This window comes from Aulonocara sp. 'chitande type north' Nkhata Bay, linkage group LG22 (genome assembly GCF_057382095.1).
Source record: "Aulonocara sp. 'chitande type north' Nkhata Bay isolate Kocher_YH1m ecotype deep benthic linkage group LG22, A_spYH_male_GT1.1, whole genome shotgun sequence".
In the NCBI taxonomy this organism is placed as follows: domain Eukaryota; kingdom Metazoa; phylum Chordata; class Actinopteri; order Cichliformes; family Cichlidae; genus Aulonocara; species Aulonocara sp. 'chitande type north' Nkhata Bay.
The window spans coordinates 17,572,057-17,586,321 of record NC_141364.1 but is presented as its reverse complement, the minus strand read 5'-3'; the positions used below and the strand labels follow the sequence as shown (position 1 = coordinate 17,586,321).

Here is a 14,265-nt window from a genome sequence, read left to right as displayed (position 1 = left end):
TCAAGATTTGGTATAAAATAACCGGTCTCAACAAATTCATCACTGGAGACTTTAGAAATAGAAATGTTGAATTGGTCCAGCCTTAAATGTTAACAACTGTTGTCATCATATGACACAAAATATAGAAGTATTTCTTTCTGTTTTAACCACTTGGTTGAGGTCAATAATTAAACTTTATATTTGTTAAGTACAGCACTTCAGGTTGCTAGGAAGAAATTACAACAAACAGACAGTGTGCAGAAGACTAGACGTTTCCAGCAGACATTTTTTCTTGACCTTACCTCATAAGTATTTTTAATGTTACGCTAAGCTGTGCATTTAACTGTCACATAAAGATAAAGGAGAAAAAGCGTGCCAACCATAATTGCATCTCATTAGGCTGTAGCATTGCAGCCAAAGAATGAAAGTTGTAAAGAAGAATACACCTTAACTGGTGACTCCATTTTTTTTTTTTTTACTTTCTTTAAATAAGAGATTCTGCATTTGAAATTTAAACTATGAAAAGCTGCTGTGTGCAAGGTGACACATGCACAGTGTGTCACTGACTAACAAAAGCAGTAAATCTTCCATATATAGGGCTTTGGAGCGTGATGTCACGGGGGTGGGCGTGGAAAGGATTTAGGCCCGATCCGCCATTTTGGGGGTCTAGCGCAAGTGAAAAGGGAGCGAAGGCACACACAACAGCCATGGTTCGTATTTGCTGTGTGGTCGGCTGCAATGTTCGATCGCACGACCAGCAAGAAAATAAGCTTGAAAAGGGTTTATCTTTTCATTCTTTCCCAACCTGGAAGCAACATGAGGCAGCTCGTGTATCGATGTTAGCAAACGAAGGCGTCCAGCCTGGATAGCAGCTGTGAGACGAGCTCCAGTTCTCTTCCATCTCCAAATATCTGTTGGTGCTCCAGACAGTTTCATTCCGGTAAGTTCTAAATATGTTCATATCACTCTTTATAGCCTATTAGTTTCATTTTCAATGCACTCTGAGCTCATAGCAAATTAGAACAAACATCCTACTGAGTGATTTTGCAGAACTACCGTCTATTTATAGAGTTGCTAATTATTTGGCATTATTGCAGCAAACCAGCCTATGAAATGGATGAAACATCGTGACTGGGTCCCAGCGCTACACGAGGGACCTGCTTCAAACAAACCACCATGCCAATCAGATTACTTCTTCCATGTGAGGGTGAAGAGGTGACCCTCCTGGATAAGATGGTGAAGGTTTGCTGCGTTTGGTGAACAGTGTGATAATAAAACCAGGGAAGAATGAAACCTGCTCCTGTTAAATGTTCTTAAGTCTTGTGCTGTTATTTTTTCAAAAGATACAGTAAATAAAGTAATGTTAGTAGTGGGTGATATCATGTAAACACTCATGATTTTGTGTAAACATTTTGTCATTTGTAAACTATAAATGACATGGATTCTACACTGTTACTGATGTGATGCTCTATAAGGTGGTTTTAATAAAATAAAATAAAAAGAGGCAAAAATTAGTTTGTTTCTTTATTCAACTTTTGAACAGTGGGACTCAGTCAGTACATATTCAGTAAATGCAAATTATTTACACGGCAGTGCACTACAGGCATACATCTAGACTCCTCCACAGTAGCAGGTGGGATTTTCCTTTTTTGAGGACGGCTTCTTTTACCTGTCACTACGGATGGTCTGTTTATGTTTTGATCAAGAGCCTTTTTTTGGGCAGCTGAAGAGGAGAAGTCTATCTTATGGCCAACCTCTGGCTGTATCTTGGTCACATTACCCAGCAAAACCCAGTAAGCAGGTTCATCTGTAACAGTCCTTGTGCCACGATCAAGACTGTTGCTTCTACTTTAAACAGAAGAGCAGCGACATGGCTGCAGTTCTCTGCGACTCCGGCCATACAGCTGCAGTGGGCGACTTCAACCTTCCCTGTGATGCTCACAGTGACCCATGGCTGCAATGCTGGTTCATTCAGTCTTTGAGAGTGCAGCACCTGAAACACACACAGACAAAGTTCATTTAAAGACAAGAACTAATGAGCCATGGCCGACATAAATGTGTTTTATCTACTTTATCATAAATGTAACAAAGTGTTTAGAAAGTTAGCACATACATGTGATTTTTCATTTCTTTATGTGTCCATCGCTGCATGTTAGTGTAAATCTGTCTGTTCTCTGTCAGAAACCTGCCTGCAGAGAATGAACCTAAAGTATGTAATGCAAGGATGTCATCACTTTAGAGATGGGGAAAGCATAAAGTGACAATTATGAATCACTTAATATGATAAGGAGATTCTGCAGGTCATTAATCAATGTATAAAACTAAAAATGTATTTTTAGTGACACAGGATACAAACATGGAAGCAAGATGTATAATTAGGATTATTTATAATAAATATGAATAAATTAGTGCAATTTCTTTAACCATAAAGAATAACTAAATCCTTCAGGACAATGTCACATCAATGCACTGAACTCACTGTTATCCCTCTAACAGCCTCCACATGTTCTCACTGTAATTTCCCCTCATGAATGAATTTATGCTGCACTAATGTGAATGTTTGCAGGGAAATCAAACGCATTTCACACGCAGTACTCGAGCTGACTTACCTTTGTTTGAATGACGACTTGTACGCGCTGACTCCACAGACAAGGTACGAAAATATGTCAGGCTACGTCAGTAGCGCTAGGTGTTCGGGGTTTCTACTCCACGGCTGTATTTCATACGGGTCCACATTTCCAATGCACGCTATTTTCTGCAAGTACCGCTGCTTCGCCTCTGGACGCAATCGGTCTCTATACAGTTCACTCTCTTTTGAGCTGCTTTTAAGCATCTTTCTTGTAGTCGTCGTTCCAACACAGTGTGTTTTTTTGATTCGTAGACCCCGAAAATGGCGCTGCGCTCCCACAATGCATTGCGGCGTGACGTCAACTCCAAAGCCCTATTAGACTAGGGACCCTGAAGGCAAGTTATCATACAGCAGGCGAACCGCAACATGGGAAGCACAAGTGTAGGTGATGCCTGAATCCTGCAGTCCTACATTATAACACAATGTAATGACACACCAGGCGAAGTAACCAAGACATGGAGCAAGAGGAAATTTTTACCAAGACAGAAGAGCAATTTCAAGCAAACCACAAGTCAACGTGAAATTACACCCTCAGGCATAATTAAACTGGAAAATCCTTCCTCTTCTATGTGCCAAGCCTGAGCGGGACTTTCCATGTGACTTAGGTCAGTATGCACGATTGTGCGAGCACACGCACATGCATGTATTCAGGTTTTGTGGCTCAGGGGCAATCACATGCAAGCGAGGCTTACACACTGGGATGGTGTCCCAGTTCTTGAGACAACCTCAGGGTAAAAATCCTATTGAGATAGAATAAATGCTTTCAGTCTTCAGTCAACTCTTAAAGGAAATCGCCAAGTTCGCATCAGCTCATGCAGTGTTATGACTACCATCGTGAGATGATTTAATCCCATGGTTTTCAAATGAAGATGCAGGTCAGTGTAAGGCCACATAGTTGCCTTTCATTTGGAGCCACACTATAATTTGTGTGTCAAAATGAAGAAGGGGAAATAGCAGTAAAAAGTGTCACTTGGCGTTACCGCGGTAATGGTTTTAACACGTAAAGCTCTTGAGACCAGAGCAATAACATGTTGGCTGCTGAGCTGCAATAAAGGAAATAAATCCAGGTTTCTCTTGCCTGTAATTTTGCAAAGAGACAATTAGGTGCACAGCCAAACTGCAATGGAACATTTTACGCTGTTGCCCTGTGAGTGCATGCTGGCACATCAAGCCTCAATTTCATAAATACTTTTGGTCATTTTTGAACTATTGATAAGTTATAAACAGAACCCCTGGCCCTCGCCCAAACAAACATCCTTTTCCAACCATTTCCAGTACCATCATTACAAAGTGTTTCTTCCACTTCCAAAGGTAAACAAGTCCATCAGCTTAAAAAAAAGCATCTAACAGTCAACATGTCGCTGATGATGATTCCATTCATTTAATACCATGTGCTGACCCGAAAAATCACCCTGATCTATTCAGCGGTAAGGTCACACCAGTGGAACGCTTCATCCCCTCGAATCCAATCAAAATGTCACCACTGGTTTTACAGACATGTGGACAAGCTCTAATCTAATGTACATATTAACTGATATTAAATGTTTTCCATATGATATAATATTTTTATTCCAAAAGTAGCTCTTAAACTCAGATAAAGTGAAAACAACAGGACACATATCAACCTCACCAGAGACCCAATGATACAATATTATCACATTTAACACACAGCAGAATATGAATTTTAGACTGAATTTTGATATTAGCATTGGAATAATATTTTCATGTATTGCAAGTTATCACCTTTTATCAACTTCAATTTATGTCCTTGGAGTTAAAGTTTGTCATTATCTGTGTTATGTAATAAGAAAGTCCAGCGTCTCTTGTGTCTCTTTCTTCAGTAGCTCTTATTGCTGTAATATTGCTTTGTGAAAAAGACAGAATGACAAACGGCTTCACTAATAACAGTCATAAGCATTGCCTGCGCCTGACAAACCGAAGTGTTTGTATTACAGTCTGGACTACTGTAGTACTGCAGGTATTTTGAATGTGACACACTTGACTTATAGATTTTGGGTCATAAGCTGCTTATACAGACTTGGACTGCACTGATTCAATATTTGAATCCAATATCAGACTCACGAAACTAGATCAGATATCAGTGACAATGAAACAATCCACAGGACAACCCTTTCTAGGTAGTTAGTACGACACTTTCTCTGCATTTCAGTATAAGCCTTGCTCAGAACCCATATGGAAAAGATATATATAAATCTTATAAAGTTTGTATCTGTCTTGTATGAAATTTGTATGAAAAGCATACAAGAGTGAAAACACATATAAGATCCCTTGAAAAATTATATAATGAAACTTGTATGTTTTGTATACTTACTAAAAAAATATATGAAAGTAATGAGAAAGTGCCACTTTCATGAGTAATCACATATAAGTTTTTACTATTTCTTTTCCATATGGGAAGTTTTTACTGCACTTACAGTAACATAACTTATTGCTGTCAACTTGATTTATTTATTATTCCACTTGGTCACATGAGTGCCGCTCAACAAGCTGTATACTACATACAAGAAGAGCCATGTGGGTGGCTGTAGCTCAGGTGGCAGAGCAGGTCAGCCACTAATCAGAAAGTCGGTGGTTCGATCCCAGGCTGCCTCCTAGCTGCATGCCAAATATCCTTGGGCAAGATACTAACCCCATGTTTGCCTACTGGTGGTGGTCAGAGGGCCCGGTGGCGCCAGTGTCCGGCAGCCTCGCCTCTGTCAGTGCGCCCCAGGGCAGCTGTGGCTACAATGTAGCTTGCCATCGCCAGTGTGTGAATGTGTGTGTGAATGGGTGAATGACTGAATGTAGTGTGAAGCGCTTTGGGGTCCTTAGGGACTAGAAAAGCGCTATACAAATGCAGGCCATAATGCTTTATTTATGACACCATGATCTGTTTGTGTAGATAACAAAAGAAAAGGGAAAAAAAAAACATGAGATGTGGACTGGTACATATATAGCACGGTTCTACTCAATTTGGGCACTCAAAGAGCTTTCTGCTACAAGCCTCATTCACCAAATCTCACACACATTCATACTATACTAGGGCTGCTCAATTAATCGAATTTTAATCACGATTACGATCTGGGCTTTCAACGATCATTAAAAATGACTGAGCCGATTATTAGCCTCTCCCTCATTTATCCGCGACACCTTAAAGGCCAGTCCGTGAAAATATTGTCGGGCATAAACCGGTCCGTGGCGCAAAAAAGGTTGGAGACCGCTGATTAAGAGGACCCGAGGGAAGCTCGGAAAGCTAAGCAGAAGTTATTTGGAGAGGAGAGTGACTGCCGTTGGTTGAAAAGAGAGGTAAAAAAAAAAAAAAAAAACTTCAGTGGTGTTGCACACTATTTTATATTATTTTTTAAAGTCATTGTTAACCCTTTAAATCCGGTCAGAGCAGCACGCTCCGTTTTGTGTAACTACTTTTAAATCCCTGTAGAATCTGAACCACGTAAGCTAGCGCAATAATTTGTTTTGCATATGAAACCGGAGGAGTTGTACTTACAACTTATGCCATCAGCTTGTCCTCGGTCACGGTTTCCTTCCACATATAGCTTTGCAAAAATTGCATAAAAAGCGCTTGCAGGAACAAAAACATAATATTCCAGAAACACGCTTTGCCGATCCGATCAGATGTTCATAACACTTCCCACAGTGAAACAGATGTCAGCGCGAACTGTCTCATGTCCGCCATTTCCTGGCCGAAACCGGAAGTGACGTCATTTTCGCGGAAATGTAGTTTTTTACTTGTAGACCTTAAAAACCTCTACTGGTCATGTTTGACTTTTCTGAATAGTTTCTGGGATGCTTAGAACTCGAATTGCACTGCTGGAAATAGTTTATTTTGATGCACCTGCTGTTTTCTTTGCAAATTTGCATCATAGGATTGTTTTTTTTGTTTTACCTGCAGTGTATATAAAAATTGGTGTATCTCCAAAATAAAACTATGAAGACACTCAAAATAAATTTCCTGTTGTTGTAAACTATTTTTTGCAACTTTTTTGTATTTAAAGTTTTGAAGGATAAGCCTCTTAAATTTCTCCAAGTAGAAATATATGTAAAAAAAACAAAACAAAAACGATTTTAAATTTTTTTGTAGTTTATTGCACTTTTTTGCAATTAATGTAGTTACTATGGACTTAATGCATACATATTATTAAAATATGGGCTATAACAGTTATTTAGCAACTTGAAATGCTCCCACAAATGGCACTACAACATGTAAAAAAATAATATAAGCTCTGGCGGACTTGGTTCTATAGTAGGTCTTAAAGGGTTAAATAAATATCGTCAAATAATCGCGATCTCAATTTCAGTGAAAATAATCGTGATTATCATTTTTGCCATAATCGAGCAGCCCTATACTATACTACACTATACTCTACTGTATCTAAGCACTTATACCCAACATTCGGATACACTCACACACCAACATTTTGCTCAAGGGTAAATGGGCAGGATGTGCCAGGGATCGATGCACCGATCTTCCAATTGGTAGAGGACGCGCTCTACGACCTGCGTAACAGCCCCCACCTCAAAGATTTAAAAATAAATAAATACATACAGCATGAAAAGCGCAGACAGTGGACAATGCTGATGGACCAACAACTGGACAAGCGACAGACTGGTTGTACCACATAGTTTTGACACACTGCAGGTGAATGGGCAGTTCAAAGCTGCCCACAAACTGCCTGCTCACTGCCATCGTTGAACCATAATTACCCCAAACGAGGTGCACTCAGACTCAGAGAGGAATTTTGTCACTTATTTTACTAATAAATAACAATTTAGCTAATATTTGGGGCACATAAATCTGTAATGTTTGCTGATGGACAGCACACTAGACACTCTAATAGAAATACTGTGTTGATTAAACTGGCATTTATATATCTGTTTCACTGAGTGCCTAGCTGAATTCTCTCACCTCCCAACCCAGAGTCACACACCCTTCATAATGAACCAGAAAACTTTTGTTTTGTGCCTTGGGAATCTAGGCTAACATAATTACGGTCCTGTACTTTAAACAGCTAAGCTGTCAACCCAGATGTGGCATTTCCTGTATCATGAATTGGCCAGTTTTTGTTTTTATAATCTACTTTTTCTATTTTTGAACCGAACCCAGTCCGTCACATTTCGGCTCTCATCATCTGACGCCCGTCTCATGTTGATTTAAAATAGTTTGCACTTGACTATGGGTGCTTTTTTGGTAATGTGATAGCATTATGAGGAAAACCTTTGGCGGTGAGTTTGGTGAGTCTATATTTAGGTAAAGATGATGCAAGCTCCCTGGGATATTGATAAAAATACTTTTACCATCCCAGACTGGAAATAAGTGGCTCTGAATGTTCCTCAGAAAAGTGTTTATCACGTACGCCAACTTCTGGTTACATTCCAGCTTGAGGACAGATTTCCTGATCATGACAATGCATTCAAAGTTCATGGCGTGGGGCCAGGGGACAGCCCAGAGACTAGATGACAAACGCTATAGAAAATCTATTTTTTGTTTTACATAGCTGTGTTTACATATCACACCAAGAAGAAATAATTTAACTTTTGTACAGCTGTCACTGCTTCTATCCACGGGATCAGACGCATGGAAGCAAATTCAAACTGGTTATTGTTCAATTTCCCCGCACTCATAAGGTGTAGGCCAACTTTCTCTCAGCTGGACATCGAAATAAACCTGAAGGGTAATGACTCTATTGAGCCCATTATTTGCCAGACAAATATAATAATAATAATGTCTGACATTAAACAGAGAGTGGGGACAGGCTGTACATGAGCGAATGCCTCTGATGCTGCACTATTTACTAAACAGAGTCACAGGCAACAGGGCGAGGTACTTTTCCACTGTATCTGCTACACAGTGATGAGACAACAGCTTCTTTTGAAGTGCAATGATTGCGTAGCAAAACTCTATCATGTCATTATGACATTCATCTTCATGTATCACCATGGAGACAGCAGGGAAATATGACTTTCTACCACCTAGGACAGGAAGTGCTGATATCATTTTCCTATTTCACAAAGGGATATCTATTCATCTCTGTGAGCTTCAAACAAAGATAAACGAGAAAAATGAACCATTTAAATTTCACAAGTCAAGACACAAAACAAAAGACATAACTATTTGCAAAGCTACATTATAAACAAACTTTTCTTTAAGCTCTACATGCCAACACATTGTAATATAAACACAGTAAATAATAAGGCTGTGTTATAAAGAATGGACATTAGACACTCTGAGTGAGCTCTGCTTCATCCAACCATAAACGGGAAATAATGAACCCAACCATGGAGCTGTTGTGCATCGAGCTTTGCGTCAGCACGGTTAATGCCATATACCGACTGAAATCTTAAGCATTTCCAAACAGAGCTGAGAGCAAATTTCTCTCTGCAGCACAGCAGGGTTGTGAACTCTGTCATCATAACCACAGGGTTGTTGAAGAACTTTCCAGGCCTAAACTCCCCTCTGATCAGGCTTATGGTTAATTTACAGTGCTATGGTTGTGTCTCTTTGTGGAGGTATTGGTCTACAGAGGGCCTCTGGAGAGGGGTTTTCACCCTTAGCAAGCATGCCCTCGTCCAGTCCTCCATTAAGCATCAGGGAAATATGTATTTTAAAGACGTTAAAAGGTTTGTGTTAAAACCCTGAACGAACAGAACCAAATAAAGTTTTAAAAGTAATAAAATAAAGAAATAACCAAGTAAATCTTGTAACCTAACAACATTTACTTTAGTTGGATGTTGACAATGCCCATCTTTGGCTTTATGCCGCTGCTTTTCATTTCACACAAACAAAACTGAAATTATGCCTGCCAGAGCCTGCCATGTAGCCAACGCCGCTGTCAGCATTTATACTTATGCATGGTTTGCCCGCACTGCCGCCAAAACACTGGTTAGCAGTGGGATATCTCTACTCGAGGTGATCCTTTCTCTTCCAGTCAATTAGAAAAATGGCAGAAGAAGAAACAATGCAATCAATCAAAAGGATATAAATACCATCACGAATGCCAAGTTGCTTGGTGATTTCTATCCAGATGCTCTGAAAATTCAAGTGTTAACTTCCAATAACGTTTGTGAAATTTGTGGTTACTTTCACAACTGACTGGCTATGGCAATGCACGTCTGTGTCACTGGATGCTGTGTACACTTCAGTTTCCAACATGACATATACTCCAAAGTAGGGCTGCCACGATTAGTCAACTAGTTCCGATTACGTCGACTATTAAAATCGTCGACGACTAATTTAATAGTCGACGCGTCGTTTGAAGCTTTGTAAGATCCCAAAAGACGCAGGAATAAGTAGTAGAATTTAAGAGTGTAATAACGGACTGAAACAGAAGATGGCAGCACTGCATGTACAAGGATGCAAGCTGCCGTTAAACCCCGAAGAAGAAGAAGCTGTGTCCCAGAATTCATAGCGCGGCCCAACGCATTTGTCAACAATGGCGGTAGCTAGTTAGTTTTAATATTACTCTTATTATTCTTTCTGGGTCACAAAATAAACATTTAACATGTTTTCAGGCGAGAATGTAGCTGTGTAAACCTCAAATATCTGCTCAGTTTATCAGGACACCACATATTTTCAAAAGCGCTCCGACGTTTTCTGAGACGTCTGTTACCCACCAGCTCGATAGCTAGCCGGGGTTCAAGGCTCACTCGAGCCTGTGAGAACACCGGACTCCCGGCAAATCGTTTTCAAACCCACCGCCGTCTTTCGCTACTCAGGTTAAACATTTAATATAAGTCACTTAGATAACTTAAAAATGTTATTGTTTGGCTTTTTTTTTTTATATTTCATTTGTTCCTGAGTAAATCGGTTTGGCTGAGAAATAAAGTTATAGTTTTTACACAGCTGAATAAACGTCAAGCAGACAACTGATTATCAGAAGTATGAGATACTCGAGAGTATACTCCGGTGTCCTGTTATATTTTAGATAGCAAGGAGCAGACGGCTGAGTTTATTAAACTCCACCGAAACAATCTGGAGATGTCATTAAAATTTAATAAACTATCATCTTATCTTTATTTTTAGTTAGCGCATACCTTAAACACTTCAAGCTGTAAGCTAATGATAGTTATATAAGAGCAGATGCATGCTGGTGCAATAAACTGTATGTTTTACGTCCAATGGATGCATGATCTGATTATTCGACTAATCGTAGAAATAATCGGTGACTAGTCGACTGTCAAAATAATCGTTTGTGGCAGCCCTACTCCAAAGTAACCACATTATCAGATAGATACAGACACATATGAGCTACGACAGACGCGAAATGTTCAGCGAGCAGATTTTTCAAGAGATCACTGTAACAAACGTGATACTTGCATTCAGTTTTAGTCTCCAGTTAACAAAGAAACCAATTCGCGTTTTGTACCTCACTCCTTAGCTGGTGTTTGAGGGCTAGTGGACATTTGATGCTCTGACTGCCTAAGTAACTCTCTAATCTATCAGCCTGTCACATGTCAATCAATTATATCCATACCATCTCTTAGTTTGGACGGGGACACACCACCTTTACGTGGCCAGCTGTTATTTCACTGGTTGTCACCTGAAATCGCTGAATATCATTATCCGCATCATTTCTGGTTGCTGCTAGTCACATCCTGTGTCGCCGCCCCTTTAATTCTCAAATATGAAACCGCAGTTAAATATCACCCAGGTCTTTATTTTAGAAAGTACCTAAAATATTTTACAGTGCTCAAAACTGACACAGTGGTGTTTGACTTATGCAAATATTTAACAAGAAAACAGCTGTTATACTTAGCAACCAGAGAGGAAAAAGAAATACAAACTTTAAAATAAACCTACTTCAAATGAATGGCAGTGTTCTTCTATAGTTGAGTCACACTCTCTTAGGAAATACAGCATATTTACTAGATGCAAGTCATGTTCTTCCCTTTCTTTGCTGATGCATTACCATCATTACGGGTCAGTGGATTTGTATAAAGCCATTGGCAGGACATGTATTGTGCCACAATGTGACCATGATTGGAAGCAGAAAGGAAACTTTTCAAGGGAAAAATAATAACTATATAAATAAGAGGAAAAAAAAACCTCCTTGTGCTGAATTCACTAGACCGGTGATGCTTTCCTAAAGTGTTTGGCATACGTAGGTCGATATTTAGGATTCCAATTTTTGGTCCACTGTTAGTTACTAATTTATAGTTCAATAATGACTTGTTGTCTGAAATCGAGTTATTCATTCAGTCTTAACTGTCCTGCTCTTCTTCCTCCAAGAATACCACAGAAGCTCATGTACCCTCTAAATCATCTGAGTTAACAGCAAAGTTGGTGATGAAGACATAATGCCAGCCTGATGTAAACATTACAAAGCCAAAGTCTTACAGCAAGTGAAAGGGCAAACACAGATGTCATGAATGATGTCAAGAGATTCCCAGGAACGAAAGTCATATTTTTTGGGGGCCAACACTCATTACTTTAGGGCAGAACAGGAGACATTAGGGGAATCCACTCCTTCAGTTCTCCACATTGTGCATCTCATCATCAATACATAACATAACAGTCCCTCCACTGTCCGCTAAAGACTTTTCACTATAAACAGCAGGAAGCAGATTGGTGAATTTATGGGGGACGGGGGACAGCACTAGCTATTTCTGTTCTACAATGAAGGAGGAAAGAAACCCCCATAAACAACGACTCACAATTCACCAGCAGAGATGAGGCTCACTGTGCAATATATGCCATGGACACACTGATTTCACAGCCTCTAAATTTATTTGGCTGAAATTCTACTGCCAAAGTCTACTAAAGCTACAGTAGAAGGGATATAACAGAACTAAGCTGAAGATTAAAATATGTCCTGCTTTAAGACCAGGATGAGTTTTATGCACATTTACTACGATATTCTTCAGAAGTCTATTTTATGTTATCTGGATTCCTGGTTACATAATCATAAACACAAAGATAAAGCTGTAATATAACCTATTACTGTTCCCACATAACAAAAGACTCACATTTTAATAATTTGTCACAAGCAGAAAACCCTAAAAACCCTATTAACCCTATTTGACAGTAAAAAAAAAAAAAGATGTTTAAATATTCTCTGTCAGTTCCCAGCACATACTTATTTGCTAGTTCATTCAACAAGCCACAGAAAAAGTCAACATACGTGTATCATTCTAATAAGATAAGAGGGAATACTGCAATAGAGCAAATGTTGCTTCAGCTCAAGGGTCTTCTGTGGCTCGGCCACAGGTTACTAATAAAATAAAATAAAACCAAGAAGCTTTGAAGGAGTTTCATTTCAGCAGATTTGACAATTTGAGACTAGTCATCAGCTGAAACCAGTTCTTGTTTTCTGTCCCCAAACTTGGTTAGCTGCAAATAAAAGTTAAATGTATTATATCATAAAAGTACAAGAAGAACATTTTAACCTACTTTTTAGAAACCACCAATACACCTGTCAAGGGTTTTACCTAGCTAAGAATGTACTTTTTATTAAAGGCAAGGCAGGCGAGGACACAATGAGTCGGTGTTACCTTACCTGACAGAAACCTAAGGTGTTCTGATCATGTAATAAGGAAAAATGCAAATCATGCTTGAGTAAATAAAGTTCTCTGATGAATTTCCACGAGGGGCTGACCTCTATTAGTCATCTCTTTATTTATTTATACATTTTTTAAAAACAGATTTTCTCATCCGAAAATAGCAGGTGCATAAGATATGTGTAATATTTCTTTTAAAACAAATTCCTAGTTTCAAGAGATGTAAACAATAACATATATTTATGTGTAACATGGCAGTAGTACTACAGCAACAAAAAAGCTGACTAACCAAGTCACTTGTGCCGCTGAAAGAATAGTAAAGTTTGAGTTTCTACATTAAAACACCGAACTGACCAAGTTTTCCTAAAGCTACAGCACAAATGGTTTGGTTCTGTGTACAAATCCCAAATCTGGAATTAATTCTGTTCAAGTGAAATGCTACAGGGGATCAAGAGCAAGCAAAAGCACCGTGACTCACTGACGGAAAGCCCCAGTGAAGATGCCCTGAATTTATTTAACATGCATGCTTTAAAAGTCAGCACCGCCATCGAGGAAGGACTGAGCAACTGATATGCTACTACTAATTAAAACAGTGATACAAAGCGACAGCAGTAAACAATGTACAGAAGTATCTGTATTGAGATCATAATGTAATAGTTAAATTGATTTTACATGCAGGTTACTTAGTGTAAAATCATTAACCTTCCCCCACAACCCCCAAAACAGAGAAGTAAACCGTCTTCACTTATAGATATATATACATACATACACACATACATACATGTATACTATATATGTATACATATATATTAGCCTAAATGTCTAACAAAACACAAAAGCAGAAGAACTTTGGCTAAAGTTGCATATTTTCCGAAAGTTCAACTGTGGCCACGGCTTTTAGAGCCCTAAACTAAAAGCTGGAAAGACCCAGCTCTGTCAACTTATTTTAAAAGTAGTAAAAACGTTCATGCATGAGATACCTTACTCGTCGTGTGGAGCTCAGCGCAGAAACGATCTAATATTGTTTACAATTTCCACTTGGCTAACCAGGGTTAGCCTGCTAGCTACGGGTGGCTAGTGACTTAACTTTAATCGCCCAAAGAGTTGCTGAGCAGCTGAGCCGAAGCCAAATGCTCACTCACTAA

At 39.1% G+C, this 14,265-nt stretch overlaps 1 protein-coding gene across 1 annotated transcript in view; it reads right to left on the bottom strand.

The window, feature by feature from the left end:
- The window catches only part of rnf19a (ring finger protein 19A, RBR E3 ubiquitin protein ligase), a 28,390-nt gene that overhangs the window by 13,715 nt on the left and 410 nt on the right, over positions 1 to 14,265 (bottom strand). The gene's annotated exons all lie outside the window — the stretch shown is intronic.